Genomic DNA, 17,925 nt, shown 5'->3' on the forward strand with positions numbered 1-17,925 from the left:
CCATGGACAGTGCCTGGAACACAGTAGGTATCTAGCCTAGTTGTTGAACAAACAGTTGAACTGCCTGCCCTCTACCTTGCTCAGCAGTGCGTTCATCTGGATTCTAAGAACCATGCTTTGTCCTTTACCATGTAGTTCATCGTCCTGGCATCTTGTTTTTCAGTAAATAAGTTTCATAAATGCATGCTACTGCAGAGCTTGTTAAATAAACAATGACACATTCATGTCACAGGATTCTACATCTTCTTACCCCATTTTTCTTAAAAAGCCATAACACTTATAGAAAAAAAGATAAGGAGGGTATATCTAAAACTGAGAATGAGATCATCTGTACAGTATGGGATTACGGCTAGAACTTGGTTTCTTTTTCTTCTTTTTTTTTTTTTTTTTTTTTTTTGCTTTTTATGGCTGCACCCATGGCATATGGAGGTTCCCAGGCTAAGGGTCCTATCAGAGCTACAGCTTCTGGTCTATACCACAGGCACAGCAACACTGGATCTGAACCACTCCTGCGACCTACACCATAGCTCACGGCAATGCCGGATCCTTGACACACTGAGTGAGGCCAGGGATAGAACCCACATCCTCATAGATACAAGTCAGATTTATTTCCCTTGTGCCACAACAGGAACTCCTAGTTTCTTCTTTGATGTTTCATTTTCTAAGGTGTCTACCATGAAAATGTACCCTCGTTCAAGCAAAATCTAATTTTTCAAAAACTTCAATGTGTTCCTGTTTAGAAGTAAAACTGCTAACCATCTAAGACTGAGAGTCATTGTGCCAAGACCCAGATCCTCACCTCTGCTCCTTAGGTTGCTTCAGCCAAGTTCTAATATCTTGGGACTTGGTTTATTCTTCTGAAAAACAGGGGCACTGTCTGTTGTTCTTGATATAGAGTGTGATGATGCTGAAATGGCATGTCTCCATGCAAGCATTTGGAAAAGAGTAAATCATTTTGAGGGCTTATCACTAGTGATTTCTTTGTAGGGCATTGGTGGGTACTATAGAGCTTAACCCCTCTTAGTAAAGACATTTTCATATCCACGCTTCATCCAAAGGCAGGATATTGGTGGAAAGGGTAGGCACTGCAGCAAGGCAAATGGAGAGACCAGTTATTTACCAGGCAGCCTTTCTGTCCCCCTAACCCCAGATTACCGTGCATTAAGTGACCACCTACTGTTTACAGATAAGATCTGAGTTTCAAGGTATTCTTCTGAAAGGACCCCTCCAAGGAAGGAAGGTACAGCAGGAGCTCAGAGCAGGAGCTGGAACCAAGTAAAACCCCCTTCCTATCCCCTTCAATTCAAAGCCAGAGTCCCAAGTACTCCCCATAACCTGCCCCAACACACCAACACACACACACACATAAGGCTAAACAGTCTTCATTTAAGTCTGATGATGTTCCCTTTAAATCTAAAAGTAGGTCTGCGATATTTTGCGCAGACTGAGCTGAGTGCTTCGGACCATGGGTGACGGCAGACAGGAGGTGCTGGCTCATTACCCCTGCCTAGTATCTCCCGCCACAGGCCTGGAGAAGCCTCACTGCACAGCCACCAAATGAGAACTCCATCAGGATCCTCTCCCCTACAGGGGCCTCAGTTTCCCTGTCTGCAAAATTAGGAGGATAGATGAGAACAGGGAAGCAAAAAACCCCATCTTTGAAATCCAAATGAAATTAGTCCACACCCTTATCCCAAATGCAGCAGCAGACCCAGTATCCTTCCCAAGTGGTCCAGGGATATTCGGAGGTGGGGGAGGGTGTAATTCTCCATCTCTGGGTTCTCCATTTTGCTGAGTTTGGTTCAGTTTACAGATCGCCATGTCAGCATCCCACATGTTCTCTTGTTTTCCCATATTATGGCATCTCATACTGGGTACTGCCCTATTCCTTCAATCCCCTAAATGCCAACAACACAAATCTCCAAATGTAAAACAGACTTTTATTGACAGTTTGGGTCAAACTACTTAAACTTGGAAATGAGATACCCCGATCTTTGAAATATTTGGCCACTCTGCCATTGTGAACTTTTTACATTGTCTTCCTTTCTCTCTGAGGTTCAGCCGCCCGTCACATGATACAGCCTCTCCTCCCATACGAGTACCTTTCACCCTCTCTTCCCTGCTCATCCATGACCTTGCATTCCTATTAATTATGCAGAGCAATTTAGATCTCTCTCTGTTTGGCTGTGTTCTTACAGACTGTGTTCCTCAGGGCTCATTTTCAATACCTAAAACAGACTATAAAAATACATTCCAAGACAAAAATGGTTTTCTCTCTAAGAGGAGCTCTGATGCCAACTCTGTATAGCTTTTTTGACCCCTAATCACATACCTACCATCAATTCCTAGTTCCACGCCTGAAGCAGACATCACTAATCAATCTCACCACTATCCGCCATTAAGGAGGCCTCTTTCCAACAGGGAACTATAAGCAGACACCACCAGTCAATAAGAGCTATCACATTAAGTACAACATTTTTGGAAACTCTGAGCCCCAGATGACCTCAAAGTTTCCTTCCACATCTGACTTTCTAGGGTCTGGTGAAAAGAGAATATTCATTGAATAAAAATAACTGAGGGCATCATTAGTCATTTGCATGGAAATAATCTAGGTACTGTGAATAGGATACCCTCTGACCTCAAACATTCCCCCTTCCCTTAGCTCCAACAATCTGCCACAGACCTGCAAGTAGCCCATACATGATCACTACTTTGGATTAAAATATGAAAGATCCTTATTAAATAAGAATAGCACAACCTCATTCTCAGCCCAAAATGTTTTCCCCTCATCCTTTTCCTTGACTTGACTTCCTCCTAGTCAACTTTCTGGGCTCAGCTGAAATGTCACTTTCTTTAAAAGGCATCTCTGATACCCCCCTCCTCCAAAAACAGGTTGGTGTCCCTCCCCTCACTATGTACCCTTAAAGCACAGGTGCTCCCCACCATAACCCTTACCATTTAATTACATAATTACTCCTTCCACCCAGACTCCAGCCCTGGCATCAAGACACGCCTGCACATAGTAGATGCTCAGTAAATGTATGTAAAAACTGATGATTGATTATTAAACATCTACTTTTTAGGGTTGTTGGGAGACCGAGGGATGTGTACTATATAGAACATGTTTAGCAGAGTGGCTGGTGCATAGAAAGGGTTTCAGAAAGGAAAGTAATGAGAATGTGATGGTACAGGGCTCTGTGCGCTCTCTCATATAGCATCTTGTCAGATCCTCACAAAATCATACATGAAGGCACTGTGACTGTTCCCAGTTGATAAGTGAGGAAACTGAAGCTCAGAGAAGTGAAGGGTGTGGATGCTACAAATGGGATCCGAGGCAGCTCAGCCTTGGAGCCTCCGCCTTCGGGTTGTTCAAGAGGAGATCGGGGAGAAGCCTTGAGATGAGCACTTGAAGGTGAGTGAAGTTCCCACGGAGAGGAAAGGGCAAGTGTAGCAGCTGAACTAAGGCTTGAGCCTTAGAGTCAGAACAGCCTGAGCTCCAATCCCTCCACAGTTCCTTCCTAGCTGGGTGACTTAACTTCCTTGGGCAAGTGACTTAACCTCTCTGAACCTCAGTGTTCTCCTCTATAAAACAGGGATAATAATACCTCCATCTGTATTGTAACACGTAGATGAAACAAGGCCCTTGGTACACTGACACATTATCTGGTATTCCTAAATTAAGAGCCAAAATTACTATTTCCTCCTCATTCTCTTCTCTTCCCTTTCCCCCACCTCCTTCCTCTCCCATCCCCTTACCTCTCACTTTCTCTCACACACACTTGTATATACCATCTGATTCTTAGTGGGCAAAGGAGCTAAGTGGAAGCCTTTATTCTTACCACCCAGCAGTATGTGTGTTTTGGGGAGAACTGGGGTTTTTTCTCTTAATGCTTTGAAACAAAGAGAGCTTATTGGGTACAATTAATTGTTCAAACTGCCAGAGATTTGAGAGCGGAGGGGTAAACAGATGCTGCTCTGAGCACTGTGCTCATTAAATCGGAGAAAAGATTCATTTCCTATGCATGATTAACTCCCCATCGTCAGTGATTTACACAGCAGATGATCAAACGAGAATTCATTATTCCACAGACAGAGAGTTTGGGCACTAAGCATTCAGCCTCCTTGGGGCAGCTCTGTCGCCTGAATTCCTGAGGTGTCTGTGGTTTGTGCCTTGACCCAGGAAGATGCTGTCTGTCTTTGGCCCAGTTCTCCCAAGGGCTCTAAAAAGAATAGTGACCCAAAGCAGCCCAGAGTAAGCCACAAGGCCTTCCTCTGTTATGTGACTGGAAGGGACCCAGAATCCAGCTGCCTTTGGTCTCCGTGATGTCTCACCACTGCTTAAAGGAGCACCTGTACTTGGGGATATAAAGCCAAGCATAGCAGGGCTCATGTTCATCAGAGAAACTCCCAGCATCCAAACAAAAAGTCAACCTCATAGCCTTTAAGATCCATAGAGATTTGTCCAGTTCAAATTGAGTACCTACTATGATATTAAAAATCAAGTATGTGGCAACCTCTTATTCCTACACTGGCTGGACAATGTCTTCCTTAAAGGCTAAAAGAGTACCTCTGGTGCTGAATTAGTAGGCAAAAATCCAAGGGGCTCTATATTGCCCTTACCTTCCAGAAAAGGGTAATTCTACTGCAAGGGCTTACTTTAACCATCAGTGTTGCAGAGGCCAAATAATCAGGAACAACAAATATCCCAAAGAAAGAGCAGGGTCTCTTCCCTTCATGATGTCCAATCAAAGAACCTTAGACCAATCACCATGAGCCAGGCTTTGTCAGGGACATGATGCTGAAGTAGACAGTCCCCACCCACGAGAAATGGTAATGAGGTAGAGACAGAGAATTAGAAGTTTCCAAATGTCCCTTTCTAGACCAAGGCTTATCTATGATGAATGCCTTACTAGGTCTCAAGAAGGAGAGAAAAATAAGAACCATCCTTGTATGGATTTTTCATAGAATTAAATTTATTTCATTACTAAATGATTATTTTAAAATAATGCCCTTCCTTCCCTTTTCTCTATTTGTATTTCAATAAATTTCTTTTATGAAATGATTGTGGTGATATGATTTGAGTGTTTCAAGGTCTTTTTGGCAAAGTCAAAGTTGCCAAATCTATATCAGACACCCCCCCCCTTTACAAATGTTATTGCTTCATGAAATTTCTAAATAGGCACTTACAGCTATATATAAAAGCCGTATAGATAAAGCTCTGTGGGAGATCAGCCTGCAGGGTGAGAAATCTTTGGGTGAAATCTTCAAAAGAGCTGACATTTGGGCTGAGACTTTAAAGATGGATGGGCTTTGTATACTAGAGTTTGAGGTAGATTTGAAAGGGCATTCAAAGTGGGGGACACAGCCAAAACAAAGGCACAAGGGTGGGAACAGAATCCCACAATGAGTCATGCTGCCATGCTGCCAGAATAGCAAAGACCTAGTTTACCAGAGTTGTGGATTCCAGGCTATGAGGCACCGCCTCCTAGAGGGCTGTAGAGGTATTGCAAGGTATCTGCCAATTTTTGTACCAATTTGCCAATGCCTCATCCCTAGTACAACTACTTTTCAAATGTCTGTAGATCTATTTAACCAAAGCATTATTGAATTCATAGATGCACTTGGTCACCAAATGGTTTCTCGAGTAAAGTATACCAAAATATCAACCGTTAGTTTGGTCATCCATTAATTTTTTTTCATGTCAAAAAAGGAACCTCATGCCATTTCTTAAACATTCATTCATCCAGTATTTATTGAGAGCCCATTGTGTGCCAGGAACTATACTGGACACAACTTGCCATGGTAGGCAAGATCTGGAGCAGGGAGACCAGTGAGGAAGATGTTGTAACCTGGTTGAAAGATGAGGAACAGACAGACTGGGATGACAGCAAAGGGAAGAATGCAAAATGTCCAGAGTGGGACATATGTTAAAAGTAGAATAAACCAGATTTGCTGGTGGATTTGAGGATTATGGAGGTCAGAGAAAGAGGAATAAAAATTACTCCTAGGATTTTAGCCTGGACAACTGCCTAGATGATGAGAAAATGTATGAGAAAATGTATGAGAAAATGAGAAAAGATTGGAAACCAGTGGATAACCGAGTGAGGCTTGTGAAGGTGGGTGAGAGGGGCACTGGAAATAATCCTGGAGGTCTGATCAAGAGGGTGGGAGATCCTCAATACTAGAGCAAGAAGCTCTGAATATGCATAACTAAAGGCATTTTCTTTCATCACCTCCAAAAGTCAGAAGCATAGGATCCTTGAGAATGTTTGCGGGAGATGCCCTTCATTCAACTACACTTTCTGACAACCAACTTATACAAGTGTATACACTTGGCGTCATGGGGGATACAAAGAAAAAATTATAAGACCTAATTTCTGCCCGAAGACACCATCATCTGATCACTTGAGTCTCAATCAGAGCAAGTGTTTCCATCTTTGAATAATGGCATAATAAGATAGGCTGTGGTGGAGTTCCCGTCATGGCGCAGTGGTTAACGAATCCGACTAGGAACCATGAGGTTGCGGGTTCGATCCCTGCCCTTGCTCAGTGGGTTAACGATCCGGCGTTGCCGTGAGCTGTGGTGTAGATTGCAGACGCGGCTCAGATCCTGTGTTGCTGTGGCTCTGGCGTAGGCTGGTGGCCACAGCTCTGATTAGACCCCTAGCCTGGGAACCTCCATATGCCGCAGGAGCGGCCAAAGAAATAGCAAAAAGACAAAAAAAAAAAAAGATAGGCTGTGGTGGCAAGTTGGGATTCTGGAAGCCACCAACATCTCTATGAGGCATCAGTTGGCAATATTTTGGATAACATCAGTATAGGTCCTCCTCTCCTGTCAAGAGGTTCATCCTTATGCTACATAAGAACAGGCTTGACACATCCAGTTTGTTCAGATTCCCCTCTGCATCCTTCACCTTGACAACTGAAACAGACTTCACTGGTGGACCCAATCCCAACAGCCTTTACTAGCCCAAGGCATCCATCCTCCAGATGTTGTGAGCAATGGCTATGAGGCTCACATCTACCCTTGGGGCACCACTTCACCCAGAGCGCCCCCTTTAGTCACATCCCCCCACCAGGCATGCCTGTATCCAGTGACTAGATGACCTGGAGTCTGAAAAGGCTCACCCTCTTGCTTCAGCACAGTTCATATTCCAGAGCTCCCTGTGGGGTCAGGCTGTAGCTAGTATCCCACTGAGACCATGCCCTTGTTTAATTCCTTCTCCTGAGCTTTCCTGCCTCCCCCACTCCCTTCTTCTGAGGGCTCAAAATATCACATGCAAGAGAATCCCAGGGAAGACAACCAAAGATATCAACTCTGCTCCTTAAGCTCTAACACAATCTTATTATTACTAATAACTTACATTTCTGAGCTCCTACTATGTGTCAGACAGCATGGGAAGTCCTTCACATAACTTTTCTTCTAGGATCCCAAAGGTTAAGTGTCATTACTCCCATTTCACAGATGAAAAAACTGAAGCTCTAACAGATTATCATGTGTGGCACCCCTGAGTTTCCTGTGGCCTCTCAGAAGGAACCCAGATCCATGGGGCCGCCCTTCTCCTTCTGCAAAATGCTCATTTCCTCCACCTTACATGTTCCCCTAAACTACTCTTTCTTCCTCCTACAATCTTCTCACTTTACATGCCCATCCCCCTCGGAAAACCACTGGTCAATCACATGGGTTTCCTTGCTCAAGATCTCCTAGGGCAGAAAATTCAGTTGATTTCCATCTATTTTAGTTTTCTCTCAGAATGGCTTTTTTAGATTGGCAATAAGCACTTTAGCTCTCCCAAGAATTGTTCGCTCAACAAAATGTTCCTAGCATTTTTAATAGTTATGTGTGTTGTGGGGAGAGAGGGTGTCCTGCCACCTTCTTTTCCAGGTGCTGAAAATAACTGACAAAACCTGAGACTGCTGTAGGATCAGAGGCTTTTCTCTCCCAAAGGATCATGCCTCAGTGCAAGCAAAGTCAAAGGGGAAATATTCTGAAATTCTAAACCCTTTCCTAAAGGGAGGGGCATAAGAGAGTGAGGATGACTTACACTGGCCATCTCTAAAAAAAGAGGGGGGTATGTGTGCATAGTTAGAAGCAGAGGGAAACAAATAAGAAACAAACCTTCATGCTTTGCATAGGCTGTTCCTTCTGCCTGGAATGTCTTCTTTCTCTAACCACTGAACTCCTACTCATGCTTCAAAACCCAGTTTTAAACATCATCAACTTTAAGACTTATATGAGCTTCCCCAGCCTCAAACAGAGTCACTGATTTCTATGGACATATAGAATCCAATCCACTCTCAGTCTATAGCCATGGTAGGTAATTAAAAGCTCTTTCCTGGGTGAGATAACCCAGGATCAAATTCTCACTCCATCACTCTCTGGCTGTGCAATATGTTGCAAGTCATTCAATTCTTCTAAGCCTCAGTATGCTCAGTAAAATAATAGCAAATTTCTTTATTACTATCATCATCATCACTCCTGCCTCTGAATTCCCATAGGCACCATTTTCCTATTGTCCATTCCATTAATTTGCTATTTACCCTAGATGGCCTTGTTTTGTTAATTAACATCTCATGTGTGCATATCGCCTCTCCTTAACTACACTGCAAGATCCCTGGGGACAGGAATGCAGCTTATACTTTTATATCCGACACAGCTGGGAGAACAGTGCCAAACACGTAATACGTGCTCAAATATTTGCTGAATAAATTCTTAAAGCTTTGGCTACAAGTATAGGTGCTTATTTTGCTTGGCAACAGAATAACATGTCATATTTACATTCTTGTTTCCAAGGCTAATTGATGTGGGTCTTATAATCATAAAAACCCCTCCAAACTCTCCTCTAATAATGGCAGAAGCCATCAATTAAACAAACCATTAGATGGATCAACAATCTATTAATCCCCTCTTAGTGGAGGGACACTGGTTGATTTTTCAGCTGTCTGGCTGCATGGAGGCCTTGGATTTAACTGGAATATTCAGTTTGGTTTCCAGCTCTCCATTAGCACGGCTTACTCTATGAAATGAGGTTTAGATGATAATGTAGCTAATACAAATATGGAGATAGAGAAAGATATGCAGATAGCATCTAATGCAGTTCCCAGCATATTGTAAATCTTTAATACACAACGGCTCCAAAAACTTGAGGAGAAAGTAGAGGAAGATAACAGAAAGGAGATTCAACCCTGGCTCTGATGCTTGCCAGCTACACAACCTTTGATCTCGTGAATATCCAGGTTTCTCCTAAGAAAATGGGGATAAAAATATCTGCACTGCAGGGCTATTATGAGGATTAAGCAATATTATATGTATAAGATGATAGCTATGTGTATTGGCACAGGTGACACAGTGGACAAACAGGTACAGAGCACCTGCCCTTGTAAAATTCCTAACTGTGAAGTTTACAAATAACCAGTTAGGAAAAGAGGACGGTAAGCGCTGTGACTGAAGGCAGAATGGAGAACCAAGGGGACACAGAAGAAGGTAAGAGACCATCATGCTTTCATTGCCCAGCTTCACACCCACCTCCCGTGGTCTCCGTGGAAACTGAGCTGCATCCCTGGCAGGTCCTATAAAATGTCAGACAGAGGAGACGGCAAGGCTGGAGGTAGCTGTCCCCGCTTCCTAGGCCTGCCATAGTGAAGTGCGACACACTGGGTGGCTTAGAAAACAGAGAATTCTCTCACATTCTAGAGGCTGAAAGTCCAAGATCCAGGTGTCAGCAGGGTGAGTTCCGTCTGAAGGAATCTGGCTCATGCCTCTTCCCTAGCTGCTGGTGCTTTGCCATCCATTGGCGGTGGTCCCTGGCTGGCAGAAGCACCAGCCCCATCTCAGCCTTGATGTCTCATGGACTGCACATGGGTCTAAATTCCCCCTTTTTATAAGGACACCAGGTAGTTTGGATTAGTATGACCTACTACAGCATGACCTTGTCTTAATTCCATCAGTAGGGATCCTGTTCCCAAATAAGGTCCTGTTCTGAGGTACTGGGGGCTAGGACACTATCACATGAATTTGGGCAGGGGGAATACAATTCAACCCTTAGCAAGGGCAGAGGGGACTGATCTTTCCAGTCTGCTTCCTGCTACTGTCAGTGTCAGTGGTTCTCCCCAGACCATGGGCAGGGCCATTTGGTTCCAGAAACAGCAGTTAGCTCCCATGTCCAGGTGTTTTTTCTCACACTCCTGGACACAGCTTCACTGTGCCCCATCAGAGTCTCCAGTGACAGCTGGCCAGGGCCACCCCCTCAGAAGCTGTCTCAGCCCTGTGGGGACCCTCCTCCAAACATCTTGAGTCTAAAACCCAGTCTATTCCCTTTAGGAATTAGCTTCTTTCTGCCTGTGAGAGCCCCCCCACCCCTGCATCCCGGTGATCCCCACCCCTTGATATTTGTGTCCTAGTGCAGGATGGATGTGCTGACTAGCTTTTTTTAAATTTCTTTATATATTTTTTTTTCTACTGCACAGCATGGTGACCCAGTTACACATACATGTATACATTCTTTTTTCTCACATTACGTGTTCCATCATGATTGACTAGACAGAGTTCCCAGTGCTTCGCATGTGGCTCAAAACATAACTACTCAGCATTGCTTCTACTGTGCTGACCAGGTTCTACTAGAATACAGCAGGGATAATGGGATCTCACTTCATAAACTAAATAACAACTGGAGTTCCTGTCGTGGCACAGTGGAAACAAATCCAACTAGGAACCATGAGGTTGCAGGTTCGATCCCTGGCTTAGCTCAGTCAGTGGGTTAAGGATCCAGCATTGCTGTGAGCTGTGGTGTAGGTCTCAGATGCAGCTTGGATCTGGTGTTGCTGTGGCTGCGGCATAGGCCGGCAGTTGTAGCTCTGATTCAATCCCTAGCCTAGGAACCTCCATATGTTGTGGGTGTGGCCCTAAAAAGCAAAAAAAAGAGAGAAAAAAGAAATAAATAACAAAGCTATAGCCTCTGTCAAGGATATATTATCTCACTCACACACTTAGTCAGCTGCCAGGTTGTGAGCTGTGCCATGGAGAGGCTCATGTGGCGAAGAACTGAGGGAGGCCTCCAGCGAATACATGGTGATAAACTGATGGCTTCAGCCCAAGAGCCCAGGAGGAACACTCCTGACCACAGCCACTTGAGTGAGCTTAGAAGCAGATCCCGGTTGAGCCTTCAGGTGAGACCCCAGCCTCAGCTGCCACCTTTACCGTTGCTATGAGAGACCCTGATGGAGAAGATCCAGAGAAGCCATGCCCTGGTTCCTGACCCACAGAAAGTAAGAGATAATGAATGGTTGTTTTAAGCTACTGAGTTAGGGAGTAATTTGCTACACAGCAACGAATAACTAGTCCACTGCAGTTACTTTCTCTGTGACCTCAATGTTCCCTTTTTATCTTTCCCATCTTCCAATAAGGGCTTAACCAACCCCCTATTAAATTTTCAGTTAAATTAATGCCTATGATTTCTATTTCCCTGATTAGACACCCACTGACACAAGATGATATCTAACCTATGACCTTTGAGGGCAAGTAGGGGTTCACTAAGCAAAAGGATGGGAGGAATGTTTCAGGAAAAGGATATAACATACGTGAAGGCCCGGGTACCATTTCTTCTTTAGACATATTTATTGAGCACTTACTACATGCCAAGCCTGGTCCTGGAACTGGGATTATGCTCATGAAATTATCCTCGCATGTTTGGAATTAGGCAGCAGTGAGACAAAAGCCAAGACCAGTACATCAAAGACAGACCAAAGGATGCGTGCACCCTGCTAAGACAAGAGCACTTGCCTTGGCATTCCTCACCCAGGCAGAGGTGAGGAACCACCTCCCACCTCCATAGCATCTCCTCTGTGAAGCAAGGATAACAATCTCTCCCTCCCAGGACTGTCACTGGCCAGATGTGATTTGTGGGGGTGGGGTTTAAAGCATCTTTGTGTAGGAAACAGAGCTCTACTTGTGTTAAGACACAGAAGTCCTACTTTTCAAACTGGCACTCTCAACTCAAAATGATCCAACTTCTTCATCTGCCCACGTGGCCAGTGGCCCTGGCTGGCCTGGAGCTGGCTGCAGACAAGTCCTGGGTTAACGGGATTAAACAAAGAGCCTGTTGCTTCTGGCCACAGCCAGCAGGTTGCTGGTCATTGATAAAAACAGGCTGTAATACAAAGAGCAACCTCTCCGCGGCTGCCCACCTCATAAATCATCAGCTACCAAGGGCTATTGAATTACCTTTAGAAGATGGATGACACCAAGCCGGAAGGCTGCCTGATAAGGTTTCCCTTTGAATAATTCCGTATAGAAAGCTGGGTTTGAGAAATGGGGTCTTTCCACTAGCTCAGCCCCATCCACACCGTCTCTGCCAGGTGCTTTCAAGATAAACACATTTCCTTATGGGCTGCCAGAGCATCTGTGATGAAGGAAGAAAACTTACTGTCAGACCCTAGGAAAGGATCTACTTCTGCTCAAGGTATGAAAGGTGGTTTTATTATTATTATTCATTATTTATAGTACTAACTTCATAATAGCTGTGATCTATTAAGCATATTGTATGTGCTGGGCAAGGTGCAAAGAATTTGAACTCATTCAAATACTTTAAAAAAACCATAGGAGGCAAGTCATGTTACTCTCTCCATTTGATTGATGAGAAAATTAAAGCTCAGAAATGTAGTATGACTTTCTCAAGGTCACACAGCTAGTAAGTGTTAGAGCTGGGACTCAAACCCCTGGGTTTTTTGTTTGTTTTTTTGTTTTGGGTTTTTTTTGTTTGTTTGTTTGTTTTTTTTGGTTGAATATGTGGCATGTGGAAGTTCCCAGGTCAGGGATCAAACCTATGGCCCAGTTATGACCAGCGCCAGAGCTGTAGCAACCCTGGATCTGTGACCTGCTTTGCCAAAAGAGAAATGTCCTCAAACCTATGTTCTTGAAAGGAATGAGCAAACTTGCTCTGTAAAGGGCCAGACAGTAAATATTTTAGGCTTTGTAGGCCATACTCTCTGTTGCAACTACTTACTTCTGTCCTTGTAGTACAAAAGCAGCTGTGGATGATACATAAACAAAAGGGCATGGCTGATTGCCAACAAAACTTTATTTACACAAACAGGCAAAGGGCTTGCTTTGGCCAATGGACCATGACCACCTACGACAACCTCTAAGCAGTCACATGGCACTAACTCTACATTTGGACTTTACAGTTCCCTCCACTTCCCTATGTGCACATAGAAAATGTGCTGGAGTTACTTAGTGTCACTTAGTTCAAGCATTTGTAATTCCTCTATGGCCTTCTTGAAGGCTCTAGCTTTAAGGAAAATACAGAGATTCTGCCAAGTGGAGAAGCAAGACGTGTAATAGATTTCAATCATTCATTGTATCGGTGAGGAAAAGACCTGTTAAGCTGTGGTAACAATAAATCCCCAAATCTTAGTGACTTAGAAAAGGGCTTCTCAACCTTGGCACTATTGATTTGGGGGGGAGCTGGATAGTCCTTTGCTATCCTGTGCCTTGTTGGGAAAGGGGTGGAGGGGGATAGTTAGGGAAGTCTTTCCCATCGAAGCTACAAGAACTCTTAACCCTATATAGGAGTCAACAAGAGAAAAAGAAGGAGGAAAGATTTGAGGCAGAGAAGTGGTTAGAAGCCTGCTGTGTGTTGGGGGAGCTAAAAGGTTAGCGGAATGAACACACAGCAAATAAGGGGAGAACAGTGTATGAGGGAGCTTCAAAGGACAACAGGGGACAGATCAGCCAGGGCTTTGTAGACCATTTTAGAGAGTTTGGTTTTTCTCTTCTAGGCATTGAAAAGCCACCACATTTTAAGCAAGGAGTGAATAATCTACCGATTATTTTGAACAGATCATTGAGTGTGAAGTGATCACTCTCATACTTCCAGGTGAGAGGTGGAGTGAGCTCGGACCAGGGTGGGGGTGTGGAGGACAGAGAAGAGCACATGTATTTGAGAGATAATTGGGGTGTGAGACATCAAGAGGGGAGAGGTTTTCAGATGGCCTTCTCCATTTCTGGACTGTATAGCCAGATGGATGATGGTGAGGTTCACTAAGATAAGAAATACTGGAGAAGGACCAGGTTTGGGGTAAGGGGAGCCAACAGACACTAATTTATAATAGCTTAAGAAATCTTTGAGGTGGCCAGGTAAAAGTATCAATAAAACAACTGAGTATATTTGTCTGCAACTCAGAGAAAAGAGGAGGCTGAAGTTATACTATAGATGTTCAACCCTCACACTGCAGCCTGTTGCTTTGATCCCATTCCCTTGCTTCACTGTTTGTGGCTGGTTATCCTTAACTCAGTGGCAGTCATCATGACAACCATAAAAAGAACCATGTATCTGCTCCCCTCAGAATTCACTCACTCATTCATTCATTCATTCAACAGTCTTGGATGATACTGTGTACCAGAATTTGTCCTTGGGGGCTGATGATACAGCAGTAAATGAGGACAAATGGTCTTTACAGGCATTTAGTATTTTAGGGCTTCTTCCTTTGTGTGAATGGCTCACAATGAAGGACTCTTGCTCTTCCATGTCTGGCCTGGAGTAACTCATCCCACACTGAAGGAAATGCTGGTCATAAAATGACCTCACAATTTCAGTAGGAAAATAGAATTATAGCATTTCAGCCTTGCATTGTTAGGATTCATTTAGTTCAATGACATCAGATTTCTTCTCATATGCCAATTTTAATTTATTGAAAGTGGCTGCCTGGAGTGATAGGCTGAGAGTGATTCAGCCAGAAAAAAAAAAGAGTGATCAATTAGTGATGTCAGCTGGGAGTGGGAGTTGATATGGGAGAGTATGATACAACATATTCATGGTTCTGATCTTAACTCCACCTTTTCATATATTGCTAAATTCTGTTTGATAACATCTTGTTAAGGAATTTTGTGTTTACATTAATGAAAGATATTGGTCCATTATTTTCTCTTTTTTTAATATCAGCTATTCTTACCAGAGTTATGCTGGCCTAATGAGATGACTTAGAAACAATTATTTTCTTTCTGAAAGGGTTTATGTAATCTTGGCATAATTTTATGCTTAAATATTTGATAAAATAAGCCTGTAGTTGTGGGGCAGGGAAGTCAAAGAGAGGCTTAATTGTGAATTCAATTTCTTAAATAGATACAGGGCTTTTTAGATTTTCTACTTCTTCTTCTGTTAATTTTGGCATGTGGTATACTTCAAGGAATTTGTCCATTTCATCTAAGCTGTCAAATTTAACCCATTAATTTAAAAGATGAGAAATTTAACTATGACAACTGACAGACAAGACACAGAGTAAATGACAGATGATTAAGGATAAGAACTCAGGTCTTAACAGGCTGAGTCAACTGCTCTCAATCTGCCACATCCAGATTTATCCTACTTGCAAAAGCCACAGGAAAATCATCTAAGGATCTTTTCCCAAAGGACAGTCACATGCATTTTAAATGCCCACATGCTGCAATATTTAGCATGAATGGGTGACTTAGAGAAAAAGCGATATCCAGGGTAAAAAAACCACCATCAGCACCCAATTGAAGCCTCAGATTTTAGCAATCTTACCTGCTTCTCTGGTTTAGGTTGCCCTGGGAGGCATCTCAGGCTGCTTTCCCCCTGGTGCTCTCAGCTGAGCACAAGATGCCAGGCTGTCCATGCAAATTACTCCCTCCTGAGTCTAAGTCTGACCATCAGAAGATAAAGTCCCTAGGGACCTTCTCTGCCTGGCCTGACCTACTTAGATGTGACATGCCTAATGAGAATGGGAATGGAGCTGATGGGGATAGACAAGAAGGCACGCTCAGGGTGGCCCAAGGGAGATGAACTCATAGGATTTGGCCCCAAATACTTCTGGGGGAAGGTCTCTCCAGAGGAGAAGCATCTGTTCAATGCAGACACATCGGTGCTCTGCTTAAAATTTTTCAGTGATACCCTCTGTGCACTTGTGAAATAATCCAAACTCCTGCACATGGCCCCCAGCGCCATGTATGACCCGATGGCTCCCTCGTTTTTTCTCTGTCCTTCCTCTGACCAGTATCTTCTTTGAATGAGTCAACCTACTTGAGTTCCAAAATGGCAACACGCTCTCCCTTCCCTCAGGGTCTGGCATGGGCTGCTCTGTTTGCCTACACTTGGTCCTCCCTCTATTTTCACTTCATTTGCTCTATTTGATCTTCAGGTCACAGCTCAAAGAGATCACTGACTCCAACAGCATTTCCCAGCACCACAAGTCTGTGCCCCTCCTTTGTGCTTCCACAGCCTGCTGCACTCACTCGTCACTCTGGAACAATCCGCCTGTCCAGGTACCAATCCCTCTCTCTAGTCTCTGAGCAACATGGCCTCTCCCCTGAGTCCTACAGTCCTTTGATCACTACTCGCCTACTCACCACCTTCACTTAGATGCCTATAAACATGTTGGACCTAACACATTTGAAACCCAACTCCCAATTCCCCTTCTCAAACTGTTTCTCCCACAGTCTTTCCCATCTCAGCAAACAGAAACTCCCATCCACTTAACTGCTCAAGCTAAAAACCTTGGAGTTATCCTTAAAGCCTCCCATTTCATCATGTCCCACATCTTATCCATCAGCCGTACACCTTTTCAAGTATGTCTGGGGTCGAGCCACATCCAATCACTTCAGTGTTTCTACCAGGTCTAAGCCATTATCATCCCTCATCCGGGTTATGACCAGGGGCTCCCAGCTGGCCTCCCTGATCTACACTTGCTTCCATAACTTCTGCTTCTAACATAACAGCCAGAGGAATCCTTTGAAGAAAGAAGTCAGATTATGTCACCTATCTGCTCACAGCCCCAATCTCACTCATGGAAATAAATCAAAGTCCTGATCAGGACACACACAGCCCCATAGGGTCTGGCCTCAGCTGCCTTCTGTCCTCATCTCCTCCATGCACCACCCCCACCCCTGCTTACTCTGGAACATGCCAAGCATACTCTTGCCTTACAAACCTTTGCACCAGCCATTCCTTCCACCTGCAATGCTCTTCCTCTAGGTAGCCACAACATTCCTTCTCCCATTCCTTTCAGGTCCCTGCTTGAATCTCACTTTAGGAATGAGGACTCCCTTGGATGCCATCTGCCACATGGTAATCCCAGCCCCTCTTCCTATTCTTCCATCTCCCTCGCTCTGTTTTATTTTTCTACATAACACCTATCATCACCTGACTTAGACGTTCCATATTTACCTATTTATTATTTGTTTCCCCCAAACACATCCACGGCAACCCCAAGGGACTTCCGCTTTTGCACTGCTGCAAACCCAGTAAGAAGGACTGTCCAACCATACTGTTGGTTGAAGGATTAAGACTTCTGGCAACATGGCAGATCAAATGGGAGCGACTACCTCTACGACACAAACATGTTATTAGGAAAGAAAAAAATCAATGCAGATGTAGATTCAAAAATAACTAAATGAATATCCCAAGGGGGAAAAAGTGAAAAGAGTACAAAACACTGTAAGAGTGAGCTCCAGGTGAGACCAGGGCAACCCTGGGGGAGGCGGGGTGTCTAACACGGAACATGGGGCTGGGGACTAGGATTTGAATGTCACCAGGACAGGAGACATGGCCGTGGGCCTCTGCAAGGAGGGGAATTAGATATGAGATTCCTGCATGAAATCAGGTCTCTCAAGGAGACTAGAAAACTTCCCCAGCATCCCAGGAAACCTGAAGATGAGTGCAGCATCTGCCTGGGCTCTTGGTGGTTTATTAGTCTGGGTTCCTCCAGAGCAAATCCTGAAACAAGGATTTGGATTCAGAGAGTTTATTGTGGAGGTGATCCCAGAAAGGATAAAGGAAGTAAGGGAAGTAAATGAGAAAAAGGAGAAAAGCCAATAGAATCTGCATAATAAGGAAGTTACTGCTTATCACTGAAAACCAAGGCTCAGTCCTGCCAGGGGCTCTCAGGGAGATTTTGGTGGGCACATCTCAG

At 44.1% G+C, this 17,925-nt stretch overlaps 1 protein-coding gene across 25 annotated transcripts in view; it reads right to left on the reverse strand.

Moving 5' to 3' along the window:
- The window catches only part of SUDS3 (SDS3 homolog, SIN3A corepressor complex component), a 423,529-nt gene that overhangs the window by 28,254 nt on the left and 377,350 nt on the right, over positions 1-17,925 (reverse strand). For 12 of the 25 annotated variants that reach the window (XR_014825532.1, XR_014825527.1, XR_014825533.1 and 9 more), the window contains one exon: positions 12,221-12,398. The exons of the other annotated variants lie outside the window; for them this stretch is intronic. The gene's annotated coding sequence lies outside the window, so the exon portion shown is untranslated. The remainder of the gene's footprint in view (positions 1-12,220; positions 12,399-17,925) is intronic. 25 annotated transcript variants of the gene reach the window in all.

This window comes from Sus scrofa, chromosome 14 (assembly GCF_054392235.1).
Source record: "Sus scrofa isolate SSC_HxYL_T2T_F1_AM1 chromosome 14, Sscrofa_HxYL_maternal_Yorkshire_Landrace_v2.0, whole genome shotgun sequence".
NCBI classification, from domain to species: domain Eukaryota; kingdom Metazoa; phylum Chordata; class Mammalia; order Artiodactyla; family Suidae; genus Sus; species Sus scrofa.